Genomic DNA, 19,360 nt, shown 5'->3' on the forward strand with positions numbered 1-19,360 from the left:
ATCAAGCTTCACACAAGACCAAAAAATTCTGAAGAAATCCACATGAAACCCATCAGAACCTGGAGCTTTTCACCCGACAAACCTTTGATAGCCCTAAAAATCTCATCTTCAGATAACTTCATTTGCATAATTCTGGCTTGATCTTGCTTAATCAAACTAATAGAAACAGGACCAATGATACCCTCCGCAGTAAGTGAAACGGAATATAAAATTTTAAAATACTGAGTGACAACTGAAATAACATGTTGATTACAGTACGAAACACTCTCAATGGTGATTGATGGGACGACATTCCTCCTATGATGAGAGAGAGAGAGAAGAGGGTTTAAATCTCGTGAAAAGATATTAAAGATCGTTGTGCCATTGTCCTTATAAATCTTGCGAAAAGACTTTGATATCTTTGTACCATTGGGAAAACATTGAGATATACTGAGAATTAGACATTTTTAATTAAAAATAAGAATTAGGAGATAAGGGAAAGCAGTTAATGCAGCATATCTTTGCGTTGGAATCTCATCTTTGGGAATAAAGTCATGCATTCAATCAACGGCAGAGAGAGTTGAATCTTGTGAAACCATGGTTGCATAAATCTTGAGAAGACTCCGAGATCTTTGTACCATCAGTCTTATAGCCGCTTACAAAAGAAATTTTAGGGCTGTCAATAGATCAGGTTTATATTGGGTACCCAACCCGACCCCAACCCGAATTTTTGGTTATGGTCATAAAAAGTTATGTCGACCCAAACCCGACCCCAACCCCAACCAGTATTCTTTTTTGGTTTCTTGTATTTCTCCCTGAAAATTGAAAAGTACCCGATCTTCCTCCTAAAAAGACAAAAAGTAAACAGTTTGGACTCCTAATGATGAACTCATCACTGCTGTCATTTAGCTTGTGATATAACGTGAGTTAAAGGACAATGTTAGATGCAAGCCCTTGTTTGGCAATTTTGAGGGAATGTGTGCCCATATTTGGAGAATCTCAAAAATATGAGGCCCATATTTGAAATTAGGGGCAAAACGTTAACCCCCAAATAAAATTTTTCCTATATAATTATATATTATTTAGATCTGAAAAAGTGGGTCATATCTAATTCAGACGTGGGTCCGGAACTTCAATCAATTTGGATCTCTTTCTATACAAGACATGTCACCAGTCCCTTGGTAACAAGACAGGATGCCAAACATCACAAGTGTTTTGTCCTGCATAGCAGTTTTACAATAACCACAAAAATGTGTTTTACCTGACGGCCAGAAACTTTGGATCGGGTTAAGGGTACTCCTGATGGTATTTACCATCAGGATTCCTTTAGATGCTGGCCATTCCTCAAGGACCAGGAATCATCTGGGCATCTCAGCGGCGGGATTGGATACCCGCATCGGATTGAAGTTCCATTTTATTGCCCCCCAAGGAGAGCTTTTTCTAGGTGGGTCACTTCGCGAAAGACATTGCTTAGGACCAATGGGTCACAGCCCAGTCCTGCCCCCTCCTAGCTACACCTTTGGGGACACCCCTCACGGGTTTCGAACTTGTGACATCCCATCAACTTGGTGACATTCACAAATTGCTCTTACCAGATGAGCCGAGCTCTTGTGGGCTACTTGTTCGGTATGACCTAAGTCTTGATGATCTGATAGGTTCAGGGTTTGGTAACAAATGAAAGAGTCAAACTAACTTTTAGGGTGTGTTTGAAAAACAATGGGAAAGTTCTGTTGAAGAAACTTCCCTCCTTTATTGTGCGGCCCACACTTTCCCACCAAACACTGAGAAACTTCCCCTCACTGTTCTGCCATCAGTTTCTCCCAAAATTGACGGGGGAAAAGTTGCGAGGTCTCATAGAGGGAACGGTTGGACCCGTGAAGCCCGGTTAGCATGAGGAGCCAGGAATGTTTTATGAAATTTCATACCAAACCTGAGTTCTGATTGACATCTGAAAATTTTCAAGTAAAAAACATAAAATAATATATTATTTTACAGATATGGACTGGATCTGGTTGATATAATCTTTATCCAACCTTGGTATAGTACCAGCACTTCTTAGTTGGATCCGGGTTTGGACTCCCCCAATTCTAATGGAAATCTGGCCCATACACTCATAGAGAGCACCCCTGACCCGATCTCTCTCAGCCACAAGGCCCAGAAGTATTCCAACTTGCCTCTAAAATGCCATTTGATCTTTCACAAACCCTTGGGCAGCTTAAGCATGTGAGCAGCCAAGACCAGACCCGTCCTTTTTAATCATGGATTTGAATAAGTAGGTGGAATGTCCTGTCATACTTTATACAATAGCATATCACATGAATCACCCTAATATATATATATATATATATATATATATATATATATATATATATATATATATATATATATATATATTTCAGTTACCCATATATATAAGAAATCTAAAATATGTAAAAACTAGTATGAACGGAGATTTTCATATGGTTTTTTATAAATCTAACTATGCAGATGCATTCAGCGTGGTCCATTTGCTTAGAATCGATTATTAGATCATCGTAATCGGATCAAGAAATGTGATATTTTATGCATGAATATTTACAAAAAATCTGAGCCGTTGATTTTGAAGCCTTAAAAGATCCTTCCTATACATCCTAATCAGATGATCTAAAAGTCTGTTTTTTATAAAACCAGACATCTAGATCCCATGTGAAATTTAAAAAAAACAAAAAAAAAACTATAAAAATCTCGATGCATATCAGTTTACATATTTTGCCGGTTTACATATTCCAGTTAGAGTGTGTATTCGTGTGTGCATCCACTAGAATGTAAGAACTAGAAATATGATAATCACAGTATGAACTTAGCATTTCCAATGGTTTTTTTGCAGATCCATCCCTGCATATGCACCATGGACCATTTGCTAGGAATTGACTGTCATATAATGTTATTTGTCAAAATTTAAACAGCACTGCATTATCATACAATGTTATTTGTCAAATTTAAACACCTCATTGAATTCGGAAAAAGCGCTAGACTCCTTGCATGAAAAATCAAAATGTCAACTTTTACATAATTGATGCGTGGACGTGGCTCTTTCTTGCATCACTAATCTCAACTCCTAACCTGCTAAGGTGTATACTTTGATCTTCCAATTTTGATTTTCAGTAAGAGATTTAAAAGTCCAACAAAATTTTTTGGTTGCTTTCTTTCTGAATCTATTTAATGAAAGATTATTTTGATAAGCTACTTAATGAAAGTCATGCTCAGGATCTTGGAGACTTTTCAATTCCTTTTCATGAGATGAATCATGACTTCATGCGCAAGATTCAAAAGAAAGAAATTGCAGAGGCTTTGAAGAAAATGAAATCAAGAAGGGCAGTTGGCCCATATAGTATATCTATCGAGGCTTGGAAATGCTTGGGAGAGAAAGGTTTAGAATGGTTGACAAATCTTTTTAACAAGATTTGGCGGACAAATAAGATGCCTAATGAGTGGAAGAAGAGTACTTTGGTGCCTCTATATAAGAATAAGGGTGATATACAAGATTGCACAAACTATCGTGGTATAAAACTCATGAGTCATACTATGAAACTTTGGGAGAGGGTGATTGAGTCTAGGTTGATGAAGATTGTCATGATATCGGAGAATCAATTTAGTTTTATGTCTGAAAGATCAACTATGGAAGCTATACATCTTCTTAGACAACTTATTGAGAGAAATAGAGAGAGAAACAAAGATTTGCATATGGTTTTTATTGATTTGGAGAAGGCTTACGATAGAGTACCTAAGGACGTTCTCTGGTGGACAATGATGAAGAAAGGTGTTTCTCTCAAGTACATTAGTATAATTAAAGATATATATGAAGGAGTAGTAACCAATGTCCGCACTTGTGGAGGGGTGACAACCAATTTTCCTGTAACGGTTGGGTTACATCAAGGATCTGCTTTAAGCCCTTTCCTATTTGCTATAGTGATGGATGAGCTTACGAGATCAATTCAAGAAAATGTGCCGTGGTGTATGTTGTTTGTTGATGATATTGTTTTGATTGATGAGTCTAGAGCTAGGGTTAATGCTAAGTTAGAATTATAGAGACAGACATTGGAAGCAAGAGGTTTTAAGTTGAGTAAGAGTAAGACAGAATACATGGAATGTCGATTTAGTAAGCAACAAAGTAGTGATGGGAGTGTAGTGAAGCTTGGTGAGCACAAAATACCGGTGAATGATTCTTTCAAATATTTGGGATCTATCATTTAAAAGTATGGAGAAATTGATGGAGATGTAAATCATAGGATAAAGGTTGGGTGGATGAAATGGAAGAGTGCAACTGGAGTGTTGTGCGATCGTAGAATGCCATTGCGGTTGAAGGGAAAGTTTTATAGGACGACTATTAGGCCCGCTTTACTATATAGTACGGAATGTTGGGCTACCAAGAGACATCATATTCAAAAAATGAGTGTAGCTGAGATGCGTATGCTGAGATGGATGTGTGGAAATACAATAAAAGATAAGATTCGGAACGAGGAGATACATAAGATGGTAGGCGTTGCATCCATTGAAAATAAGATGAGAGAGAATCGTTTACGGTGGTTTGGACATATTCGATGAAGGCCTAATGATGCTCCAGTTAGAAGGATGGAGAAATGGGAAAATATATTAGTTAAAAGAGGTCGGGGTAGGCCTAGGAAGACATGGATGGAGGTGATAAGAAAGGATATGAATGCTTTGAACCTCACCGAGGACATGACATTGGATAGAAATGAATGGAGGAGAAGGATTCATGTGGAAGACCCATAATGATTTTCTTTGTTGGTTCATATCGCCGACCCCAATTGTTTTGGGATGAAGGCGTAGTTGTTGTTGTTTTTGTTTTCTTTCTGAATCTGAATCCCACATTAGACCATTTACTTTGCCTAGTGGTTGTTTGAGCCTTAACTTATTTTTTTTATTGCATGAAGGATGTAGTGAGCACTCTCGGATTCAGAGGATCTAATCGTGTTGGCTTAGCCTGCCATAATTATGGTTGATGTCCCAACTGTGTAAAGCTGCAGGACACCCTTTGCCTCTAGGGAGTCGCCAAGCTTCAGCTGACCAAGGGCTTATCCCTATCCCCCATTAATGCAAAGGGTTGATGCTCATGAGAATGAAACTCTAACCACCCACCTACTGCAAAGGCCCCCTCCATTGCACCAAACACCTTGGTGCTGTATGATGAGCCTTCACTTGATGCGGTAGTTTCCATCTAAAGTATTATTTTCATCATCTTCTTAGTTGACTACTTTTCCTGTCTCATTTAATCCATTTTTCAAGAATAATAACAAAAGGCTTTTCAACTTTACAGAAAGATGCAGTTTTGTCCCACTTCCATTAAAAACTTTTAATTCTTGAACTTAGGCACTGCTTGGGAGCAGGAGCCAGAGATTTTGTGTTTACTAAAGTTTAAAGACATTAAGCTTCTGATTGGGAATTGGTAATTGCGACAGAAGTTTATGCATGTGGTAAAAACTTAATCAGTCAAACTATCTTGGTGGTGGCTGTTAGAAAAAATGACATTAAAAAGATAGTTAATGCGTTTGAAAAAGAAGGTGAGACCACCTCTCTATGTATTTGCGCTAAAAACTAGATTTTGTAACTATCACCTCTTAGAGGGTTGCTGTCAAATCTATGAATTGGCAGGTGTTACTTTCCAAATTTATAAAGTCCATGCAACTGCTAATTTACAAATAGAGCCTAATTCTTAGAATTGGCAGCTAGTGCCTCTAAGAAGTGGTTTTAACCAAATTCAATCTTGAGTGCAAATACAAAGGGAAGACCATCTCCACCTTCTTTCTTATTTCAATGTACTGCCTTTTCAACGTCATGCTCATAAGCACCCACTACCAACGTTGTTTGACCAAATTTAAACCCAAATCCTAACTCTCACCCCTCTTACCAGCCAACAGTGTCGTAGACAATATTATCTCATAATTATTAAGCTTGCACTATAAGAAAAACATTATTTAGCGACGAAAATTTGCGACAGAAATAATCCATCGCAACTTTACGATGGATTAGCGAGAGAAAACTATCCGTCCCTAAAATTGAAATTAGTTACAGAATTTATGACGAAAAAATTTTGTCACCAATGTTGTCGCTAATTTTTGATAGACAAATTTTGTCTCACACTCCATCACAACTTCGCGACACCATTTTTTTGTTGCTACTCCGTCGTAAATCTGCGATGACATTTACGATATAATTTTTCTGTCGCTAATCCGTCACTAAATTTTCCGTAAAATCCGAATGTGAGCCCTTTTCTTTTCTCTTTCTCTGTTTCATTCTGTCGCCCATCGCCGCTAACCGTCACACTTCGCCCCCGCCTGTCGCCCGTTGTTCATCGTCGGTCGACCATCGCTCATTGTCCATCACCCGTCGCCCGTCACACTCACCTTCACCTTCACCTCCTCCTTCTCTCGCCGCTCGTCGCCCGCCGCATTCTCCTTCACCTCCTCCTTCTCTCGCCCACCGCATTCTCCTTCATCTCCTCCTTCTCTTGCTGCTCGTCGCCCGCCGCACTCTCCTTCACCTCCTCCTTCTCTCGCCGCTTGTCGACCGTCGCACTCTCCTTCTCTCGCCGCCCGTCGACCGCCGTACTCTCCTTCCCTCACTCCATCTCTCACCGCTGTGTGTCACCTCCAATGACCCCCGAGCATCGACGTTGTCGTGTGTCGTGTGCCGCCGCCAACGTCCCCCGAGAACTGACGTTGCCATGTGCCAACCACCCGACGAACCCCAAACAACTCGATTCGTTCACAGCGCCTCGTGGTTCGATAGGGTTCAGACACGACTGGGCTCTCACACTCTCCGGCGCCCCCTTCCAGGGGACTTGGGTCTAGTCCATTGGTGAAGACACTTCTACAGACTGTAACTCGGTAGGCGAAGCCTACCGATTCTCAAGCTGAGCTATTCCTGGTTCGCTCATCGTTACTAGGGGAATCATTGTAAGTTTCTTTTCCTTCACTTATTGATATTCATAAACTCAACGGGTGGCCTCACCTGGCCTGGGGTCGCTAAGCTGAGATGAGTAATCGCCTTTAAAGTTTCAGCAAACTTCTAACGCTTCATGCGAGCTGCAACAATCCATCGCACACAGAGTGCACGGCTATGGTAATCCCCCGCTTGCCTCACTGCATCATGTCATGAGCCTACATTTTAGCCGACGGTACATCGATAAAAAAGGCACCACAGGCCGGTCCTCTGTTTGTATATTTGTGCTTTGCAGGTGCGTAGTTGAGCTAATTGTGCAATGCTTAGTGCTAAGCATTGCATGCGGCTAAAAATGTCATGCAAAAAGAAATTAGAAAAATGCAAAGGCAAAAGCATGCAAATCGCGTAAATACCCATGCGAGTAAATGATGCAGGCGCATCACAGGTTATTTAATTTCTTGGATGCAACACTTTTTTGTTCACACGCTCACTTAGTTGTGAATATCTAGAACTGCTTTGATAGAGTTCAGAGATCATGCTGTGCATGATTTAAATGTATGAAAATAGAAGTGCTCTTATTTTTGGAGTTCAGATTTCATGCTAGTCATGATAGTAGTTAGTAGGATATTGGAGTGTGTTTGCTGCAGATACATGTTTGACATTATTTTGATATGAATGATTTGAATGTATTGCAATGTTTGATGTGACTGTATCCATGCTTGCATGAAGTTATTTTCAATTTGATTATGCCTTCCATGTGAAATTGTATCATAAAAACATGCTTCAAATGAATATATCATATTGATGAATGTGATTTCATCATTCTAAATATCCTTATGATGAGTGTAAATATGATGTGATGGTTTTGCACATGAAAATATTAAGTTATCAATGTTTGCATCATAGTTCTTGTGATTGAATGACATCATATATATATATATATATATATATATATATATATATATATATGATTGTGTGTGTGATATATATATCAAATCATTACATTCACCTCCAATGCATGATAAATTAGATATTTTCTTCATCATAGCATTCTTATGATTCTCTTTTAAATGGTTAAGATAATATCCGTAACATCATAGGACAAAATGACTGCAAACCGTGAATGAATGTACCGTAGGATAGTTGACAATGAGGTGTCGCTTGAATATATGGATGGTGTTGACAGTTTTATTGAATTTGCAACGACAAGTATCAGTATAGTGGATCTCACTGGTCGGATCAGGTGTTCATGCACGATGTGTAAGAATAATCGATTTGTAGAACCTCATGGTGTTAGACATCACCTATACATGAAGGATTTTGTGAGTGATTATCAGAATTGGACGCTTCATAGTGAAGAATTTTAGAATAATTTTGACACATGGGTGGATGTGGTGCATGATAATCCATATATGGATTTGATATGTGATGCCGCAGGACCAGAACTGGGTTCTGCTATAGGTTCTAGTGACTTACCAACTTGGGTAGAGGAAGAAGCAGCAAACAATGCAGCTAGTAGATTTTATGACTTATTTAGAGATGCTGATGAGCCATTTTGGAATGGTTGAGAGAGTCACACTATCTTGTCTGCAGTTCTTCAACTACTGAATTTGAAGTCCGAGTATAATTTGAGTCAATCATGTTTTGATCGTCTGTACTCTATTGTGAAGAGTATGTTGCCCAAAAATGAGAAATTGCCATAAAATTTCTATCATGCAAAGGTTATGGTCAACGCTCTAGGTATGAGGTATCAAAAAATAGATGTTTGTCCAAATCACTGCATGTTGTATTTCAAAGATCAAGAAAATAGTAGATCATATCCGTCATGTGGGCATCCTCGGTTTAAGACAAAGATAAGAGGCAGTGGTAGCACGAGGTCAAAAGAAGTGTCATACAAGTCACTCCGCTACTTCACTCTCACCCCTAGATTGCAACGATTGTATATGTCTTTGAGGACAACTAAGCACATGAGATGACATGCAAATAAAGTTCGACATGATGAAGACAAGATCACACATCCTGTTGATGCAAAAGCTTGGACGCACTTTAATCATACTCATCAGACCTTCACAATGAAAGTGAGAAATGTTAGGCTAGGTTTATGTACAGATGAATTTAATCCATTTGGGGGTAGATCAACTCCATATTCGTGTCAGCCAGTATTTTTCACCCCATACAACCTTCCTCCAAGCTTATGTATGAAGCATCAAAATATTTTTTTATCTCTATTGATCCCTGGTCCGACCTTTCCGGGCGAAAATCTTGATGTATATTTAAGGCCATTGATTGATGAACTGAAAATATTGTGGGATGACGATGTTCTCACGTATGATGCGCACAAAAAACAAAACTTCAATATGAAGGCTGATGTTCTATGGACAATCAATGACTTTCTTGCATATGGTATGTTATCTGGTTGGAACACACATGGGAGGTTGGCATGTCCATACTGCATGCAGGATACAAAATCTTTTAGATTGACATATGGAAGGAAGCTGTGCTGGTTTGATTATCACCGTCGATTTCTACTCAGTGACAATCTGTTTCGACGATAAAGGAATGTGTTCTGAGCAGGCACAAATGAACTGGAAGGTCCATCTACATGGCTGTCTGGCATAGAGATTTTAAGATGATTGTGATACTTTCCATATGGACTGAAAAATGTCCATAGTCTGGCGCCCTTTCTTGGATTTAAAAAGGATCACAATTGGACAAAGAAATCTATATTTTAAGAACTGCCATATTGGTCGACCTTATTGATACGACATAATTTGGATATGATGCATGTGAAGAAAAATGTGTTTGATAATGTGTTCAATACGGTAATAAATGTCAAAGAAAAAACGAAGGATAATTTGAAGGCCCGTATGAATTTAAAAGTAATATGTAAAAGACCAAAATTGGAACTCAAAGAGTACAATGGCAAAGTACTGAAACCAAAGGCAAGGTACATGCTTGGACCAGATCAAGTAAAATAGGTATGTCAATGGTTGAGACAGTTGAGATTTCCACATGGATACTTCTCTAACATTGCTTGGGCTGTGAAGATAGACGATGAACAATTATATGGGTTGAAGAGCCATGATTGTCATGTCATTATGCAACGATTAATTCTCCTAGCATTCCATGATATGTTAGACAAACCTATATGGGGGGTATTATCCGAGTTGAGTAGATTTTTTAGAACATTATGTGCATCGAAAGTTATACTAACTGAGGTAAAGAATCTCGAGGATTCTGTCATCACTACTATTTGTCAGCTAGCGAAGATATTTCTGCAAGCATTTTTCGATGTGATGGAACATGTGATTATATATTTGCCATATGAACTTAGGGTTGGTGGTCTTGTGCAATATCGGTGGATGTACCCATTTGAAAGGTATATATTTTTTTTTATATTTTTCTCTTCAATGCTATTGAGAATTTATTGTATTACGAGTTGTATATTGTTGACAGATGCATGTTTGATCTAAAAAAAAAGGTTCAGAATAAAGCAAGAGTGGGAGGTTCTATTTATGAGGCGTACACTTTAGAAGAGATTTTAAAATTTTCATCTATGTACTTTGAACCTCACATTCTAACATGTTACACTTGCCCACCTTGTAATGATGATGGAGAACAATTTATTGTAGCTGACAAACTGTCTATATTTTAACCAATTGGGGCATGCCTTTGGCAGTTGCCGGTCAAGACTCTTGAAAGATCGAGAGCAAGACGTAGCACAAATCTATATCCTTTTTAATTGCTTAGTGATCGACCCCTACATCGAGTAAGTATACTTAATATGTAACACTAAGTTCTATACATGCATACATGGTTCAATAATATATAAATATTTGTTAAGTGCAAACAATTTAATCTGGAGTTGCGAAAAGAACTTTCACATCTCACTGATTCAGAAGTACATAAAGAACGTGAAAATAAGTTTGTGGCATGGTTGAAAGAGTTGGTAAAGACGATGACATATTGTTTTCGTGTAAACAACAATAAGTTACTTAATTGGTCGTGATCACAGTCATTGTTTATGCTTGTAGGTTCACCATGGTGATGTTAATGGCCAAGGAATATATGATTTACAAAATGGTTCGACCAAAGTTATGCAATGTTACAATGGGTACATCATAAATGGCTATTGATTTCATGCAAAAGACTATGGTGTAAACATGTCAACGATGAATAGTGGCGTGTGTGTCAAGGGTAACAACTATAGTGAAAATGAACATGACTACTACGGTGTTATAGAAGAAATAATGGAGTTGACTTACTTAGACATAAATAATAAGGTAACTTTATTCAAGTGTCATTGGTTTGATCCCACAACAACAAGAGTCGACAAAGTCTCAGGCATTGTGGAGGTGAATCATAAATCAAGGTTTGGAATATATGAACCATTCATATTAGCCTCGCAAGCTCAACAAGTTTACTATACTTCATATCTGAATACAAGGAAGTCAGATAGAAATGAATGGTGGGCAGTTTGCAAGGTGAAGTCTAAACTATACCCCGAGTATGATCAATTATAGGAAGACAAGATTACTGAAGAGGGTGATTACTATCAATCAGATGATATGCATGACTTCTCTTATGGTCACGATATCACACATGGTATGCATGTCATATCTCTATTGTCCGATGGCACACGTATGGAAGAATATGATCCAAATGATATACCAAGTGGATGGGCTTCTAATAAAGAAGAAGACGAAGAGGAGGAGGAGGAAGAAAAAAATATGAAAGTCAAACAAGTGATGAAGAAGCATACTTGAGCTAATGAAATACACCTTGTAATACATATCACACTAGTTTCTCATATGCTCTTATGTTTGAATGTATTGCAATGTTTGATGTGAATGATTTGAATGTATTACAATGTTTGATGTGACTGTATGCATGTTTGCATGAAGTTATTTGTGATTTGATTATGTATCTATAAAGATATAAAGTTGTGTAACTGATCCAAATAAAATTTTTATTTGTTAGAATATGGTTCATAGAGGTCACAGTGGTCGAGCACCCAGTGGTAGTCAGTCTCAACCTTTATCTTCACGGACTGCTTCGATAGGTATATCATTTAACTAATTGTATACTTGATTAGTTTAAATGTGCATTGTGTGAATTTCTAATTCATTTTTCTATAGATGATGTTTCGTCTGCACATGACCCACCTACATCAATTATTCATACATGTCACGAGATAACGCCGGATGCATGGTTTTCTCAGTCTGACACACGATGACTCATTCAAATAGTGTATATTGATAATTGACCATAAGTATTTCATTTTTACTTATCCAATACTTATCTTATAAATAGTGTATATCGATAGTTAATGTGTACCAATTCATGTGCAACGCGAGGTTCGAGCCACAAGAAGTAATACAAAAAATTAAACAGTCACTAGTTCAGCATCTTACAGGACCGATCGCTCAATGAAAAGAGTACCCGAAGGAGGTGTTGGAAAGATTGTGGTCCTCATTCATGGTATACAATCGTTTATCATAGCTAATGTGTTTCATATTTAAGTTTTTGTTATAGTCATGTGTACTAACTTTCTGAAATTATTTGTAGGCTTTGAATCGCTTCGTGACTGCAAAGGAGAAGTAAGACGCGAGGCAGGTAGGGCAGAAGGTGGCTATCAATCGATTTGCAGACATGCTGCACAATATGAAGACTGCAACAATAAAAGCATCTGATGGAATAAATGATCTGCTGTAGTTGAAGGGTCATGACCCTCCTACTATCAGGTCAGATTATTGGGATGCAATGTGGGACAAGTGGGCGGGCCATAAATTTTGAAACCGCTCAGTAAAGATTGCATAAAACCGAGCGAAGATGCCCGATGCCCATCTACACACAGGTGGATCTAGGACTTTGGGGAGCCACCAGAAGAAAATAGTAACTCATTAATATATATTGTCAAATTTATAAGTATTGTTGCATGCTTTTTAATTGATTTTTTATCATTTAACCTTGCAAGAAGCAGAAAAAAGAAGCATTATGCCTTACAAGAATGTGTTTGTTGAAACACATAAACATAAGAGCACGGGAGAGTTCATATCAGAGAAGGCGAGAGCGACAACGATATGTATTTATTGTATTAATAAACATTGTAATAGACAAGTTACCATGAATATTATAATTCTTAATTATTAATTTATATTATAATCATTACTTTGTAGGAGTCATACGAGCAGCATATGGTAGAGCGATATGGTGATGACTTCACTCAGCATCCACCTTTTGATCCTGCAGCATGGGTGACTGCAACCGATGAACCAAAAAAGGATCATGTGTTCGGGTTTGGAAGTAATATGAACACCACACCAGTCATTGCCTCCTCCAGCCAGGGCTCTCATAGTTCTCCCACCAGCATCAACTCTCAACGTCTGATTGACCCTATTAATTCTTGGGATGGTATCTGCCAGCTTGTTAAGGACACAATGCGTGACTATTTACATGAAGCAATTTTCGACGTTGTCTGTAATGAGTTGTGCAACATTTTTTGAGATAGAAGAACTCCGTTTGTAGGTACCTGTCAGGTATGAAAGTGTCATGTCATTTGTTTCATGTTGTTAGATTTCAAACTAGTATATGCATGATTTTATCACATATGAGCATGATTTCATCACTATGAAAGTTTTTTAACTGCCTTATAACACATATATGCATGATTGAATCACTATGAAAGTTTTTTGACACATATATGCATGTTAGTACCACTAGTTGTATACATATATAACTTGTTTTATTATACATCTTACTATAATTTGATCCCTGCATGTGGGTGAGGGTTTGGTTCCCTTTCTGCTATCATATTTTTTTGTTGTAGTTATACATAGCAAAATACCTAAGATATACATAGAAGATATAAGACATTGGAACAGTTTGTTAAAAAACTCTAGATAAATATATATAAGCAATTCATTAAATAATTCTTAACAAATACATATTTTGTAATAATAAATACTTAAACATATTATTATTCATGCTTCTGCCTATTGTAGACAACCTCACCGCATATACCGCACTTGTATGACACAACATTATAGTGTTTTATTTTTCATTTCTTCATGTTAGTTCATCCTAGTTTATGAGCTACTTTTGGTGGATAGAGGGAATAAGAGTCAATAGAGCAATGTGTGGGACATTGTCTGCCATTGAAAGTAATGAAAATGCATTATATGTTGCTCGATACAATTTAACTGTGAAGAACTTATCGCATTAATCCTCTGGTAGCTTTCCCCTCATATAAAATGCATATGATCATATGTTCGCATGAAATCCTACTAACATGTCACTCTTTACAAGAACATAATTGCTTCTCAAAATCAACATTGTAATCATGAGATCGGTCGTGAGCTTCATATAGGCATTGATGGCAATGCACTACTTGTATATATAGTTGTTGTGTCTTTCTTTTCAATGCTTCTATCTTTTTTTTGCCTTAGGCACCACAACGTCTGATATTTTCTACCTAGTATTCTTTCTTTTCTTAAAAGGTTTCATCAGCATGAGACAAAGCCTCTTAATAAGAGGTACTATAAGTTTGTTACATATGAAAAAAATCCATAAATTAAAGTTGTCTAATATATTAGATATTAATCACCCATATCTTCTTGTTGTAAAGTGACTATTAGCCTAATGTTTCAGATCAACATTGGTGTCAATATAATGCTATGTGGCTTCATCTTGCTCTTGAATTTTTTCAAGAAAGTAATTGTATTGTTGTCTCATGGCTGCTCGAGTTGTGCGCCACCGAAGTGCTCTGAGTGATAACAAAATTTCTTAGCAAAGTTTTTCATCAAGTGTTTTATGCGATATTCAACATAACATCTCGGTCATGTGTAGGAGACACCATACTGTAACCCTGCATACCTATCTGAAAGAACTATTAACTCTCCTTACAATTCAAACTCATCAAAGTATATGAATTCTTCTTTCACATACTTTAAAAATCATACCCATGAATTGTTTGACTTCTTATCTACACTGTAAATGCTATCAAAAATATCTCATCATAAGGATCAATGCTATGGGATGACAACAATGTACTCATGTATTTTTCTTTTAGGAATATGTCATTTACCATAAGAATTAGAAGGCATCCTTTAAAAAACTCATCGATGTATAGGTAAAAGAATAATAACGTGTACTTTCAAAAACCTTGATGCTCCTAGAAGGCATCCTTTCACTTGAAAGAAGGTTTATTCACATACTTTTATGCAATAGAACTTTTAAGGGCAATCAATTATAGTCTACAGGTTATTCTTGTGAATACGACAGTGACTGTTGTTAGAGTTCTTCATAAATTTTGTTTTATAATTATTCTTGATCACATGATCTTTCAAAAACTCACGATAGTGCTGAAAATCATTAAATCTTTGGCTGAAAGCAATTTCTTGATCATTTGAGCACGATGTTAGCCACTAAAAAGCTTCTCAATCATTATTTTTTTGTTATGCTCCTTATCCTACACCAACCACATAATATATCATTTATCTAATAAAAATAGCATGTGAGAAAAGGTCATTCATATACTCTTCATACATTCAATTAACAAAACTACCTACAATAACCACTCTGAAAACTTACTACATGTAATAACCCCTAACCTCTATTCAATGTTTGCGCACAATCAACCTCAACCTCATCATACTAATTGAAGGCTTGTGCACAGTCAACCCTAGCCTCATTATACCCAAAATACTACTAAATATTAAATAAAGGATAAGCAAACAAATATAAATAATCTACAATACCAATAAATATATATACGAAAAAAACTCTAAATAGTAAATTTATTGACAAATATTAAATAAAACACAAAAAAGAATACATAAAGCATCCACAACAAAAATGAAACATAAATACTATAAGGCTATTAAATGCTCATATCTATAAAAAATGAAAAAGGTTTAGAATAAAATAAAATAATATACATATATTTGTATGAAAATCATTTCAATCTAACTTAAGAAGTCCATGAAAAGAATATCGCAACCTTGTCGGAATGGAGCAAAAAAATTTCACGAGAATCACTGCAAGGGAAGGGGAAAAATGATTAAGGTTCTAAAGAGAAAAGGGTCAGAGTTCTTTCTAGAAATAAACAAACAAAAAGAATAAAAATGATTTTATATATGAATCATCAAGCATGTGAATGTATAAACAACTGCAAAAAAAAAATCACAAGTTAACATACATTTGTGAAACACGTTAAAGAGAATTTCATCCAGAGAATTCGCAGAAAGTCTTTGCGAAGGTAGCACCGTATCTGTGAAGGTCACATAAGAGTGCAAACTCTAGAGACATTCACAACATGTATATGCGAATGTCACCACACATTTGCAGACCTCCTTGAGGACTAGTTATTAAGAGAGGTTTGTATGGTAGCTCATGAATATTGTATGACATTTGTGAAGGTGCACATGCTTTTAGTTACAAAAGGCTTGCATGATGTACGCACAAATTTTTGAATTCCACAAATACATGGGGTGAACCTTACGAGCTAGAATATTTCAATCAGAGCAAGTTCACATAGGGTTGAGAAACATAGAAGATGTGTGTGTTTGATATGCGAAACTCCTTTGTTGGGATGAAAACTAGATAGGTTCGTAAATTTGGTTATGTAAAATTCATGACGTCTGCAAAAACATCATGTGAATCTAATTTTTAGTGAGAGGTTGCAAGATCAGGATAACATGCCTATATATTGTGTGAAACTCAGGAGGATGACGAGTGTGAAGCGTAAAAGGGTCCTAAAAAAGTCAAGCATTTGAGATTTTAGACATGGGGCAGATTTCACAAATTTTGAGTTATTTTGGAAAACATATCATTTTGTAAAGGATAATACAATCATTTTCATGTGTTTTTTATTCACCCTAAGAAAAATGTATTTCTTATATTTGGGAAACATGTTTCCAATGCATTTCACAAGTGTTTTTTTTTTGCGAGATGCATGTTTCTCATGTTTGGTAAGTTTTTTCTTCTTGTTGAATGTTTTCCAAATTGTTTCCCAACTTGTTTCTTATTTTTTATTTAACATGCACATGAAAAACCTTTTTTCTTGATTCATATTTAATATGCACCGAAAAAACCTTGTTTCCCATTTCTGTTTTCCATGATATTTAATGTTTTCTCTTTCCTTTCTCGAAACTTTGATCAAAACCCTAAAATATAAGGTTTGAAGGATTTAAATTGAACCAATGATTTAGCCAATGCAAGTAACTTCTGTGACCAAGTAAAAAAAACTTCATTTACAAAACCCAAAGTTTTGGAAGCAGAAAAGCGAGACATCCAAACAATTCACAACCATGTTGATGTTTGATTCCATGTCCAAACATGCAATTGATTGTTGGGGTATTATTTGCAATCTCTTTCACAAATGTCAAACTATTTGCTTGATGGGTTGTAGGATAAAAAACTTTAGTCTATAGTTATTGAGTGAAATCACTTGTAAATATCATAGGTATTATTAACCTCAATTGTATAATCTATGATTCTTTGGTGGACTAGACCACTCTTTTCTACTTAGTATGTGTCATGTTCATCCAATTGTTACATATTTGTTTACAATCTTGACATCTACTGACATACTGAATTTACTAGTATTAGATCAAATAATTATCTTCAACTGACTAGAATGTGCTTCTAGACATGCATGTTTGTGTAGACTATGAGCACAATGGGTTTTGTGTAAAATTTTGATTAACAAATGGTAGTTAAATTTTGTAGAATTATAAGGATACTAATAAGAGTATGCTGGAAATGCTTGTTGGTATCAAGCAAAAAAAAAGTGAATGCTATTGTGAATAAGGTAGTTTTTTTCTTTTGGGATTTTTAAAGTAATATGAATTGCATGGATAGATCTAACCTTTATAATTAACTTTTATTTTTTTTAGTTATTTTTAGAGAATTTTACAGTTATCTTATTTCATTATGATGGTAATGTTGATGGATGAAGTGACCTTGAGTGGACAACAACACAATACATATAATTGCATATAATCAAAGCAAGTGGTAGGTGTGCTAATTAAGTTATATTACTTATATCTTAATTAGTTAGTATAAAATAATAGAGATGATTATTCTTTCTGGTGCTATGATGTAGTTACACAGATTTCACTTTAGTTGCTCTTATTCATTATTGAGGTTTTCCCTTAATGGCTGAATATTCACAAAATTGGTTTCATTATGTTGTAGGTGGTTTGCTAAAAGTTTCTTAAATTCTGATGTCATATCTATTTATGATTACCTTTTATTTAGGATGAAGATTTAGGAGTAGAAATTTTTATCCTAAATGGGAAACTTATGGTTATCTTTTACTTGTCATTTATTTCTTAATCATGTTGTAGTTTGTACAGTCGGTGAATGATTTAATGGATGCATTTGTCCTATCAACCATATTGTTCTTTTCAATGTGTGTGTCGAGGCAATGCACGAATGTGTAGATGGAGTTGTTAATGTCCACATCCATATGTAGATACTAATATAATACTAACAAATTTATATCTTTGATAAATTTGAAAATAATATGATGGTTTCAAGCATTAAATTTTTTCGATCATGAAAAATTTTATAGTTTTATGAGAATCATGAGGCATTGTACATTTTCAAAATATAGATATTATGTGTGTCGTTCTTTTATAAAAGTATGATCCACTCATATTGGTATAGAAATTAAATTATTGCTTATTATGATGATACATAATACAAAAGAAGCAGTTCATAGAGTCAGCATGTCATTTTTAAATATGTTAATGGTATAAATTTATGGTGAATATGTTAACATCAGATAATTCTAAACATTCACAACTCTTGTATAAAGGTTGTAAAACATCCAACAATCACTTAAGTGTTCCTTATAAAACCAAATAACAGATCTATTTTAATAAAATATAATAAAAATACCAAAAATGTAAATTTTTTACTTAAGTCAGAATTTATGTTTTCATATTTTGTTGGTGTTCAAACTAAATTACATTTGTTAGCTCTTTATAAAATTTCATGGTTTCTTGTACTATTATAGCATATATATATATATATAATTTATTAAACTCGATGTGTTTATTATTAAAAAAATTATCATATTGTCTGAGATGCACCAAGAAAGTGAAAGCATATACACTTGGATGCAAAGTTTATTGTTTAACAAAGTCACATCCAAATTCAAAGAGAAAAAGGGAAGAAGATTGCTTAATGTTCCTCATCACTATCGCAAGTTATCCTTCTCCACCTTATGAATTATAATTAATTATTTTTTAAAATAAATGCCAAACATACATGATATTAATGTAGGTTAACCTTTGCTCAGGTTTGCCTTTAGACTACAATCCTTTCTCATCTTCTAACACATCCTTGAGATGAGTTAGGGGTTTGAAGCAAGAATTTTTAATTTAGGTTGGGGTTGTGTATGCATACAATCAATGCACACACATAGAGA

This window comes from Nuphar pumila, chromosome 11, assembly GCF_984573655.1.
Source record: "Nuphar pumila chromosome 11, dmNupPumi1.hap1.1, whole genome shotgun sequence".
Lineage (NCBI taxonomy): Eukaryota > Viridiplantae > Streptophyta > Magnoliopsida > Nymphaeales > Nymphaeaceae > Nuphar > Nuphar pumila.